The sequence below is a fragment of the Pavona decussata genome, unplaced genomic scaffold (genome assembly GCF_977016875.1).
Source record: "Pavona decussata unplaced genomic scaffold, jaPavDecu1.1 SCAFFOLD_366, whole genome shotgun sequence".
In the NCBI taxonomy this organism is placed as follows: Eukaryota; Metazoa; Cnidaria; class Anthozoa; order Scleractinia; family Agariciidae; genus Pavona; species Pavona decussata.
In genome coordinates, this window is record NW_028145742.1 from 591,980 (window position 1) to 605,793 (window position 13,814).

Sequence of the window (13,814 nt, forward strand, 5' to 3'; positions counted from 1 at the left end):
ATTCAGAATTTGATAATCTTATTGTTATTGCTGAATTGTTTTTTAATGCTTTTGCTAGTCTATCTTTTTGCCCAATTGATAGTGTTACTCCATGTGAATGATAAGTTGTCATATCTTTTATATAACTAACGTTACATTAAAAATTTATTCCATTTATCGAAACAATAGTTTGCCATCTTTTTGAATGAGCTCAGCGTCTTGCTCGTATAATGTCAATGCATAAACTGAATATGCAGTTGCAGTTGTGCCAGATAATTCATAGTGGAATGTCAGCTTTGTGGTACCATCTTTGATATCCATTTTTTGTTTTGTTAAATCGAAATACAAGAATGGGAATAGTGTTTTGAAATTGTTGACATTCAATAAAGTTCCTTGACTGTACTCATTGTTTGCATGCACATATTTGAGAATATCTCTGTAAACTCGAGTCAAATCAGCCTCTGGAGTGTAATGTACATCAGGATATTCATTGCCATTAGCCACAGATAAATGACAATTTAGCAATGTTCTGGGATCTGTTGATACACTAAATGTATTGTACAAAAATGGATTTACTGTTTGTGCAGCAAGATTTGCATCATTGATAATGAAAACAAATACATGCCTTGGCTTTGAAATCCCACTTGTTATCTGAAAATTACCACTTCTTTGTGTTGAAGAATTACTTCTCTCAATATTTTCTCGCAAATAAACCCATTTATGTGGCTTCAAAAACTGACTCATATACAGTGATTGTCCTTCTGAATTGAAAGTGATTCTTGGTACAATCAACTCCATTCTGGTAATAATTACACGACAATCAGCCCCAGCTTGCCATATTAGAATAGTATCAGATTCAATCTGCAAATTTAATTCCAATCTTGTTGATGGCAATAACTCATCCATCAATGCTTCAAAGAATGAGTATCGATTCAATGGTATTTCTGTATTGACAACCACTGATAGACCCAAAAGTGCTTTTCTTACAGCAAATCCTTTATTGTAGTTATCTTCAGCCGATCGTTCTTCAGCGTGTCGGTTTGTATCCAGATAGAAAAACTCATTTGTTGCTGTCGATTGAGCATATCCTGGACTATATTCCAATAGATTCTTGATATTAACACAATGATTTGCATCATTACAATCATATACCATTTTACCATTCAATCTTACATCGAAATCATGTATAAGACTGTGTGAACCATTAACAATACCATTATGGTCTTCAGCTGCTATATTTGCATTCTGCATTGTTTGGACTTTAAAACCAACTGATATTTTTGCATTATACCAATCAAATGGGGTCACTTCTCCTGTGTTGTCAACAACAAAACGATAACCATCTTTCTTTTGTGACCTATTATTTCCTGGATTACCAGTATTCAATGGTGTCTCCAATTGGAAGAAGACATCTTCGTATCTCTCAATGTATTTTGGATTTCTGAATGATTTCATTTATACAGATATGTTACATTATTTTCATTTCCTCCTTCTTTTGAGTTTTCCACCAGATATCATCCTATTAACTCTCTCAGCTATTTGAAAATCAGTCAGTGGCTGCTCCATTTTTGGTTGGCTCATTGTCACTGATTTTGTTTTGGAAGGTTGTTTTTTGCTCAATAATTGAATTATTTTATCACCTGCTTTATTACCAGCAAACTCACCAGTTTTGGTGACTGCTTTTTCAGCTGCAGTTTTGGCTCCTTTCTTAGCTAATTCTTTTGCTGTTTTTCCGAAAAGTTTTGATCCAACTGATCTGAAAACATCCATAATTCCTTCACCATGGATATGTTTCATCGCATAACGACCCAATTCTGGGTCAAAACGTGGCTTAAATTCACTTTGTCGTACCATATATTGATATATTATATTAAACTAGACCTGAGAATCAAGCTCATGAACCAGTCAATGCCATTCAAGTCAATTGGCCGACCCAAAGCGTCAGTCACTGTTATCCCCATTTCTGAAATAATTGATTTGGAAACTGGGCTGAATAATGCTCTTTTTGGCTCAAAAGTAAAGGGATAACTCCTTGTTAAATTGTCAGTGGGTATCATTATCAGTGTATTTGTGAATCGTCCATCACTGAGGCTATCAGTTATTATATCACAATTAATGTCCAAAACGTCAATATCATTGGTAATATTTGGCAATTTTGTCCCGTGTTCAGTTTGGCTAATTAACTTTGGTTCAAATCCAATAAGTGCTCCAAAATTAGAGTTTCTAATATCAAGCTTCCATTGGTTGTCCAGCTCAATGACAACTCTATATGATGAAAGCACAAAATATAGATTGATGCCCTTGCTGGAAGATGGTTTATCTCCATTTTGAATTATTGATTGAGTGATATAATCATCAAGATCATCATATGAATACATTCCATCAACAAATGTGATTGTCTTCCAATTTGTACCATTATCTGGGCTGTATTTTATTGTATTATTGTTGTATCCTGCATTGACATTATGCCATGAATATGTCATTGAAACTCGATCAACAGCTAGCTCATGTCTCATTGTTGTGTCAAGCTTCAATGGTGGATCAAATTTGATAATAAAGTCTTCAGGCCGACTTCGACCTATTTTTTGACGGTTAACAGATGAAATATGTATCGCTCTTTCTTGCATATATACTTCAGTTATATAATTAATTATGTAACTGATTACGCGACCTAGCGAATTATATATTGTTGCAATAAATCAATGAGTTGTTTGTTGTTTATTAAGCCAAGTTGATTCAATTTATGGGCTATTTGTGAAAATTCCTCTTTGACTCCATTATTGCCAGCCAAAATGGATCCACCAAGCAATTCCATTCTGTCAATCAAATCATTAGCATCATTGAAATAAACAACACCAGAGCCCAATTTCTTGAATTTTTTGCTGGATTTATGGATTGGAATCTCACTGAGTTGGTTCAATTCATCGAATACCATTTTGGCAATATCGCTGTATTTCTTCTTTGAATTAAATCTCTTGGTCAATAAATCGATTGTATCGAAATCAACCTTTTTGTCCATAACTTTGCGTTTATCTTTTGTTGCCACAAGTCTGAGTTGTCCCATTAATTTTGGAATATCAATCATCAGTCCACCATATTTCCCAGAAGATGATATTTTGTATGCATTTCTCTTTGGTTGCGTATAACCAGAACCTTTTTTGATGGTTTTCATTCCTTCTGGGATTATTTTAATGCGCCCTTTGTATTTTTGCAATAATTTTATATCTTCATCTATTTTATCAATTTTGTCTTTATTCTTGGTCTTTCCTTGGCCCTTGGATAAAGGTCCCTTCTTTGTTCCAAGTTTTTTCAACATTTTGCCAATATTAGCATCGTAATCCTTGATGTCAATATCTCCTTGCATAGAAGCTTGGAGAACAGAACTCGGAGGTGCAAGATCGTATTGCATCAATTTTTGGATTTCATCAATATCAAAACCAGCATCCAAATTTGATTCAACATCAGGTGACATCATTAATGGTTTATAGCCAATTGGTAGCTTTGCTTCTGGTGGTTTTGTTTCTGGTTGATAAGTTAACATAGCAATGTCTTCCAAACCTGAAGTCAACGCTTTTTGGTTTTTCTCCAATTGTTCAATCAGTTTGTCTTGTTTTTCATCAATTGTTTGTTTTGTTTCCTCTTGAGCTTTAATAATTGGTTTGAAAGTTTCTGATAAACCTTGTTGTAAATCTTGTTTATCATGCTTGTACTCCTTCAATGTATCTCTAACTTGTTTGGTTATTGTTCCAGCCTTAATCTTGGCTTCAGATAATTGTTTTAATCTTTGTAGATCCATTATATTATTAACTTATATAATGTATTGATATACATGGAAATCCCAAATTATGATAGACATGATAAAAACACTAATTTCAAAAGATTGTATGGTTACATGCCAAGTGACACGTTTCGGATGTTAATATGTGGTAATTCAGGATCTGGAAAGACAAATTTATTGTACCATATGCTGATGAAACCGCTTTTGTATTATGATAGAATACATTTATATGCCAAAAATTTGGAGCAACAAAAATACAAGGATATGCTACAAACATTGACTGATATATCAAATAGTGTCGGGTATAATGTCCTTGTTTGTAGCAATGATGATATAATTCCAGTAGAGGAATTGAAGGATGAAGATGCCCAGAAGATAGTAATATTTGATGACTTTATTTGTGAAAAAAACCAGAAACCATTGATTGATTATTTTATTCGTGGCAGACAAAAGAACTGCTCTGTTATTTATCTGAGCCAATCGTTCTACAAAACACCAAAAGATATTCGACTCAATTGCTCTCATTTCTGTGTCTATGACTTTCCTAGCAGCAATGAAAGAGGTCTGATATCCCGTGAGTTGGGTGTCGAAAAGGATAAATACATTAAAGCAACCAAAGAGCCATTTTCATTTCTATATGTTGATAAGCCCATGAAGAGAATTAACAGGAATTTTTATGGAACAATATAACCAAATGATATAAATGGGAATATTCAACGAACATAGTTCATCGTCTTCTTTCACAACGGTTCCTCTTCAAGGAGCCGCTGGGCCTCAAGGAATAGGGTTTAAATTAACCCCAAATGGAAATTATGATATACAAAACAAAAAACTTGTTAATGTTAAACAAGGAGCTGATCCCAATGATGTTGTCACAAAGAGCCAAATACAATTGTTGGATAATGCTCCTGGTGATGTGCGAGCTAATAAAGCAGTAATTTACAGCAACAGTGGAAGTGTTCATACCAATAGTATTTATCTACAAGACACGCCAGACGGTGCTGGCAGCTCCAATGATGTTCGATTATTGACTGAGCATCAGTCTTATGAAAACATTCATCTTAATATACCAGATTTGAAAAACTTTGATGGCCATGGTGGACGAGCTAAAAGTGAAATAATGGTTACATCAACAGAACAACATATTACTGGACGGAAAACATTTTTTGATATTAGTGTTTTAAAACCTGATAATAACGATCAAGCGGCGAATAAAAAATATGTCGATGATGAGATTAAAAAAATACCATCACCTGATTTGTCTACATATTTGAAAAAAGATGGCACTGTTGAAATGACTGGAAATCTGGATATGGGTAATCAACAAATTACTAATCTTGGAGCCAATATACAAAATACATATGATGTTGTTAATTTAGGTTTCTGTGATACTAAATATTTACAAAAAGTCTCCAATAGTGACCTCGATATGGACAATCATAAAATCAAAGATATGGCTCAACCAACTGATGATAACGATGCTGTTAATAAACACTACGTTGATCATAACTTTCTCAACAGGTTAACACCGAATGCTCTTGGTGGTGAATTAGATATGAGAGGTCATAAAATAATCGTTCTTGGAAATCCTTCCAATCCCAATGATGCTTCCACTAAAGCATATGTTGATACAGAAATAGCTAAAATACCATCTGTTGGAAGTGATTTGAGTGTATATTTGAAAAAAGATGGAAGTGTTGCAATGACTGGAAACCTTGATATGAATAATAAACAAATCAAAGATATGGCTCAACCAACTGATGATAATGATGCTACTACCAAAAAATATTTTGATGACAAATTGGAGCAAAGTCATCTTGTCAGCAGCCATAAAACAAATGAATTCAAATATCTTACAGATACCGATGAAAGCAGTTCAGAATACAATATCACAGTGTATGGAATAGCTGCTTTCAATCAATCCCCACATCAGAATAAAAAAGCTTATGATATCACATTGATTAAAGACAGTGGAAGTAATGATTACAGATCAAGGATAGGTTTCAATATTTATACTCTTGCTATTGGAACATACACAATTGTGTTTGAATTCTACCCACCGGAAATGACTAATATTCAATTATCATGTACTGCTTCTGAAGCATACATCCACAAAGCTGTACAGCGTGATTTCACTGCTTATAGCAAGCTATTGGTTCAATTCAATAACAACAGCAAACAAACTCCAAATTACATCTATTTGACGATGCATGGAACAGCTACAGCGACTCCAGTACAATGTCATCTGGTTGTTTACGGTGTCAAAGATTGGTCAGATAGCGTTTATCCAGGAGTGTATGACGGCTTGGACAATGTAATGTTTGAATATAAAAATGGAGATATGGAGATGAAAGTCAATATGGATATGAATAATAAGATTATTTCTGGTTTATTAAATCCGATATTTGATTCTGAAGCAATGAATTTGGGTTATTTTACCAACTTATTCAAAACGAAATACACTGGAACTATTGCCAGTGGTGTTTTCCAAAGAACAAATCCAACAAATAATTTTCAAATCGCTGCTGATGGAAATAACTTTTTCAATCTATACTCCGTTGTTTTCCAAAGCAATCAACAAGTTGCAAATGCACAAATTTTGATAAATGGGAAAAAACAAGGTGAAACAACCAACACTGACACATACCACAGAATTGGAAACATAATAAGTGGAAGCAATACATTTGATTTGCCCAAATCAAGAAAATTTGTCAGTATTGATTCTATGTCAATATTGGATAATATTGGAGCAGGAACTGCTGTTAATGGAACTTTTGAATTGAAAGTATTATACTCTGATTATTTTGAAAGATATCATGCTGTCAATAAAAGTTGGTTGTCAAATATTGAAACTTCAAGTGTTGTTAACGGCAACATAAAAAATGGAGTTTTTGAAAATGTTCATGGTTTCCAATTTGGAACATTAGGCCCGGTTAAAATAAAAAATATTGTAATTAATACAAAAAATCATTACCAAGTTTCTTTTATCGCTATTGCTAACAGTAAAACTTTATTTTCCCATTTAATACAATTTAATATGAAAATTGGGAGAAATTTTGTAACTACAAATACAACAATCAAACCCATGATAATTCAAATGGGGATTTTTAAAAGAAGACCAGGGTTTACTTCTCCAATTATAAACCAAGAAGTCACAGGAACTTTTGAAATTTATTTATCAACACTATTAATATAATGCCATACGTTGAAGATGAAAATGGAAACCATATTCTTGATGAAAATGGAGATAAAATAGAATACACAGTAACTTATGACAACTTACCAGATGGATTCAAATATAGAGAACCAATACATCTGAATGATGATGGTCATTTGGATACAGAAAACAGACATTTGGTGATAAAAGATGGAGTTAATTCAAATCATGCAATTTCACTCCAACAATTAATTAACAACAATGAAGACATCATCAAACCATATATTGAAACACAAATACAACAAGCTCTGGCTCAGTTTAAAGCTCAACAAGCTCAGGAAGCTGTAACGTTTCTCAACAATCAAGTTGCAATGAGAATAGGAAGAAAAAGTGGTACAATACCAAAAACAAATTACAAATGGATAAAATTATTGAGTAAAGATGACATTAAAGGAATCAATACATTGCAAGAGATTATTGTGACAAACACATATATCAGGAGAAATGACAGATATCATCATTCTAAATCCGGTTTGGTGTCATCATCATTTGATCAATTGGAATTCTTCTTTGATGTGTCATTTGAAAACTATTATTGCTACTTCAACAATCATCCATCTGATTGGACAATGAAGTATTTTGTTGAATATATTAGGATACAATTACCTGACAATAACCACTAGGTCGTGGACTCCGTTACTTTATTTTATAAAAATATTGTAATCAAATTGTATAATGAAAGAATTGTCAGAATTGCAAGAACACATTCGAACATCGATGATAGATTTTCACCGTAAATTGAGTCTTCCAATATTACCCAGACAGGAATGCATGATAAAAAGTATCGTAATATTCACATATTTGTATGAAAAACATTACAACACAGGTTTACCTGATGAAGTTTACAAAGAGTTAATTCATGATGGAATCGGATTAATTGGGCCTGGAGATGGATGGTTAACAGCTATTCTCCATCGATTATTTGGTTGGCATCCATATATCAGGTCTCATGGAATATTGCATGATGCTTATGGTCAATTTTACAACAGATATGGAAAGGGTAAAGGTTATATGTATACAATTTCTGCAACAAAAACATATCCTTGGATGAAAAAATGCATGTTTTTGGGCCAAATAACTGGTCTCTATTATTGCATCAAAAATAAGATAACCATATAATATATGCAAAAGAAGAGATTAATAATTGATTTCAATCATATTTCAAATCAATTATCAAAAGAAGAAATTGATGAATTGAAAGCTTATTACATGTCATATCACAAAAAGATGTGGATGTACAAAAGTGCATACAAAAGATTCAAAAAATGGGAGTTTGCTGGTAATATTTCATCCATTGTATTTGCAACTGGTGGTATTGCATCATCGGTTGCAACCAGTGGAGCTTCATTATTGGCAATATCATCGGTGTCTGTCATAATTCAAGCTTATATGAAGCATAAAAAAGTTGAAATCAAACTTTATCAATGCCAATATGCTTTTCAAACTTACGGACATTTATTAAATGAAATAAAAGAAATAATGAGAAATGGACATTTTGATAGAGATGATTTGACAAACAAGCTTACTCAAAATGATGATTTCATTTTGGATAATTCGCCGATTGTCGATAAATGGGGTAACAAATATGATAAAAAATATCAGATATTCACTTATGTTTGATTGATTATACGTATTATTTCAGGTCCAATAATATTCATAATTTTATCCCAATAAACATTGTATAATTTCATTGTTTTTTTGGATTTTGTCAACTCAATTTGGGAAGAATCAATTTTCATCAATTGCAATATTCTATGCAAAAGATATTTCAAACTGATTATTCTCTTTCTTTTACCATTGATTTGTGGCAGTATTTTGTTTATTTCAACGAATATTTTATGAATTTTGAAATTGGTTGAACAACTGATTTCAATTTTGTTTTTCAAAATAATTTTATCTAATGTATGCGACAAATGGTATTTTCTATTATACACTGTTTTCTTGTATATTTTGAACAAATTGACATGAAAATTGATGTATTCTGTTTTGTATTCTTCACCAACAACCTGTCCACAAGCAACACACGTTAATTGACATTCCATGTTTTTCAAATTCTGTGATCCACAACAATCAGGCATTGATGGTTGTTTCTCAACTTTGGATTCATCATGATATCCACAAAATTCACATTCATCTTTGCAATGCAGGAATTGGCACAGAGATGATTCCACCTGCTTGGAAACATCTTTTGGTTTTTTCAATATTTTGGATTTCATTTTTGTATAAATATAGTATATAATATAATTACACAAAAATGTTTTCGAAAATATTGAAACCACAAAAGATGATACAAAGTCTCGAAATCAAATATTTGACAAAAAACAAACCAAATAATTGTAAAGATATTGAAACCAAATTTTCTCCAAAAACAGTAAAATTAAATATCTCATCACAAAAGATGAGTCAAAGTGTTCAAATCAAATATTTATCAAAAAACAAATAAAAACCAAGTTTTGTCACAAGTTTTTGTTGCAATGTTTTGATCACAAGTTGATACTATCATTGGATAGCATAATGACCATAGGCCAATGAGTGTATTCCATCAGGATACAAATATCGTTTATCATCAAAACATGACAACGATGTCTTGTTGATGGTGTAACTACCAAGTTCATGATGGTTACTTCTGATTGTTTTCATTTGGTGAAATAATTGTTTCTCATTAAACAACACATCTTTGTAATCAGAATGTTGAATATCATTTTTGATCACATTCTTTTTGATTCCTTTGGCTGTTTTTCCACCATTGTTGTTTTCTTTGATATATGAATACATTTTGGATCTCAATCCAACGAATTCAGTAATGGGTACACCAGCGGCTTCATCTTTGAATTTTCCAATAACTTTTTTATTTGTGGAGTCATAAAATTGATGATTTGATGGATAATCCGAGTTATCAAACATTTCTTTTTTATTCCAAAAATCTTGATACACATCTTCGGCTTCAATTTCATATGTCAAACTGTCTGTATCCGTAAACAGTAACTTAGCTTTTGAACCATACTTCTTTTTAATGAAATTGTAATGGAAATCGTACATCAATGTTTTGCTCAAATCAAGGATACACATACCAACATAGGCTGGTCTGTTGAGTGTCAACGATTCCTTTATTTTATGGACTGCAACCAAGTTTTCATTAAAGATTTTGCTATTGATGAATGTTGGTTTGGAAGTCATTTTCAATAATTGTTTCTCATTAGTCACCAGTTTAATGTCTTCCCGTTTTCTGATATTCTCCATTGTTTTACCGAAGACACTATTGTTCATCAGTTTGAAAAAATCTTTCTCAAAAGCATTCTTTGCATTAGTTCTTTGTCGTGTATTGAAATCAATGTATGTCTTCAACCAAGGACTTTGATTAAAGGATAATACACGGTATATTTTAGTCAATTTCAAACCCAATTCACGATACAATTGCAGATTACGATAATGTAATACATATTTTGATTTGTTTGCCAATGTTGGAATCAGTTTTTTGACTTGTCCACTTGTTATTCCAAATTTTTCTGCAATTCTTTGGCAATATTCTGACAGCATATTTGGTGCCACTTTGATTTGTTCAGCGCCACATGGATAATCATTATGCAGGTCATGTAATTCATGAGGATATTCCAAATCAACTTCCAATAAATATCCAGTCTTATTATCTTTGGGAATCGTTTTCCAATTAATGTTTTTTATTTGCTGTTTATTCAACCATTTGAAATTCCCAGTTGGAAGATGTTGTGACATAGCCCATCCATATAGATTGTTTGCATCCAAATACATGATATGTTTACTGGGTTCATTTGGATTCCAATTTTGCATGTATTTGTTGTTAGCTTTGCCGTATCTATTGGCTATGTAACTGATTCCTCCACGCATGCCCTTTTCAACAAATTGATACATATCAATATCCGTGATTAATTCAAGTTTGACTTCAGTCATTTTCAACATTGCATCCCAACTCAATCCTGGAGATGTGAAATAATGACAAGGATCCAATCTATAGTATTCCAAACATGTTTTCCTGAAATTTTCAAAAACATCAGCCAGCAATAATACATCAGATTTGAGATATAAATCATGGTATTCGCCCATGGTTTTCAATTGAAATGTATTCCAAACATTTTGTGCATGACTGTATTCTTCATCTGTAATATTTGTATTATTCATTTGACTGTAAAATTCATCTTTGGTTGGTAATTGAGTATCATTGAATTTATCAAAATTACTCATATAATCATACGGATAAACTCCTTTTTGTTTCATTAATTGTAATTTACGACCTTTGAAAACTTCACTGGTATATTTGAAGGCATCTTCTGGTAGATTCTTTACAAGATTTGCCAATGATTGATTCATAAACTGAAGACTGTCGATAAATACTAAATTATAACCCAACATGAATGCCATGTATTTCTCCATGTTATTTGGAATCACATTGATTTTGTGTTGTCTGGTTTCACCTTTTTTATCCACATAAGTATTGGTCTCAATAATTTTACCAATTTCTTGCATTATAAAATGACTATCATATCCTTTCAAATTATGAAATATTACAGGGATTTTGTTAGTTATTGTAAAATCCCTGTTACATTGATTATGGGCTGAGCCACGGAATTTTCCAGTAATATGGCAATGGTCTCTAACACGTCTATCATTTTTTGTGAATTGTTTGCAACAAATGTGGCAAGATGTTGCTTTCCGAAAATTGGATTCATCTTCTGGAGACATAACTAATGGTTTATTGAATTTGTATTTAATAGTTTGTCTGCAATATTTGACTTCATCAAGCATTGCTTGCATAAATTTGTAAACAGCTTTTTCTCCACGATAATATTTTATTGGTTTTGAATATTTGTCATCATAGCAGCAAACAACTTTGTATCCATAACCGCAATCAGTGTGTTTTTGATAAGCTTCAGTAAAAGATTGTTGGTTAGATTGATTACAACCATGAATTGGTTCAGTGATTGCTTCAAAATCAGCATAAATCACGAATGGCGCTTGCATTTGTTTATTAAAATTTTTGAATTCTATTTTGGAACCAACTTCGGGCATTTTGATTGATTGTTCACCATTGATTTCAATACATACTTCCTGATGCTTGGTTAAAACTCGTTCTGATGAAAAACATTGCAAACAATGCATACAAAAATGTTTTCTTTGATGTGATTTGGTTTTGTGGTGCATAAATCGATTAAAATCTTTGATAAGACAGTAATGTTTATTTTCATCTTCTGAGATTAGCAATAGATTCATCACATTCTCAAACTTTTCTTTGGATACATAAATTGGATAAGTTTGTTTGTTTTCATAACCGAATACGTTGATGTTAATATTGTTTTGTGTTTCAACTTTGTTATAATGTTTGACTGAAACAGGGAATTCAATTCCTTGATAATCCAATTTTTTGACAAATGCTTTGTCAGTTTTTTTGATTCGTTGTGGATTATTTTCTCGTGGATTCAAATGTCTAACGTGACACCAACGAAAGCATTCATTGTCTTTATTCTTTAGATTAATCAATCCATGTTTACTATTTTGTAATTCAGTTGGAAGTTTGATGTAAGAACTTCCAGTAAGAGGCTCATATTTGATAATATTAATGTAATGTCCATTGATTGATTTAATTATCCAAGCTGAACCTTCACTAATCCATTTGTGAATATCATTCATAATTTGTTCAACATTAACATCCAAAGATTCTTGAAAATCATTGGCATTAGTTATTGTTTTTGGTTTACTATTAAAATATCCAATTCTGGAGACAGTTTGGTTTCCTTTTTGTTGTTCAAAATAAATTGTCAAAGTTTCAATAAATTTAATTCCTTTTATTTGAGTTAATAATTGTTTCATAAAATGAGCTATCGCTAATCTGGTTGAACTCATTTGAATCAAAGGATCTGTTTCATTTTTAATTCCAACTTCATAAGATTTGTTATATCCCTTGAATGCTCTTGCAACTTCTGTGATTTGAGTTCTTTGTGTTGGAACTGGAGCCATTTTCTTCATTCTTGGTGCTGCTTTGGGTTTATCAGCAAATTGAATCGGAGGTGGAATTATGTTGTTTCTCGGCATAGGTTGAGGCCCATCTCTAAATTGCATTGGCGGCTTGATGATTGTATTCTCGTACTCTTTTACCATTTGTTTGACAGATTTTCGTGGATAGGGTATTGGTTTCACTTTCTTGGTTCTCGGCATTGGAACCGGTTTTTGTTTAGCGATTAATAATTCAATTAATTGATCTTTCGTCAATTTGGATAGATTATTTTTATCCATATATTTTATAGATAGATTATTTTTATTTTGTGATTCCAGATTTGCTAATGGATGAAGACTGGAGGCAACATCCATGTCAGTCATCTGTGGAAGGACTGACGGCTTCGTTGATTTGTTTCTGTTTTGTGGCAACATGGCCTCAAATTCCATTTATTTTTCATGAAATCTAAGGTCACTAACTACAAACTAAACTACAAAAATCACCAAAATTCCATGTTTGGTAAATGTTCTTGAAGTTGTTTTTTGTATGGAAATTTACCCATTTTGATTTTTTCAATAATTGCGTTATATTTTTTATCAATTAATTGTTTTTCATCTTCTGTAAACTCGTCGTCTGATTTCTCCAATTTAATTTCCATTTTGATTGATTTAATTGGTTTTTCAGTTTCAATTTCAATCTTTGTTTTGTATTTCTTGGCTTCATGAGCGTGTTTAGCATTTTCTGACCGAGTCATTAATTCAAGATTGTCTATACAATTATTTTGTTTATTTGAATCTTTGTGATTAATTTGCATTCCATCAGAAATTGGACCATTAAAACATTCGTAAACAAATCGGTGAACATCAATAGTTTTT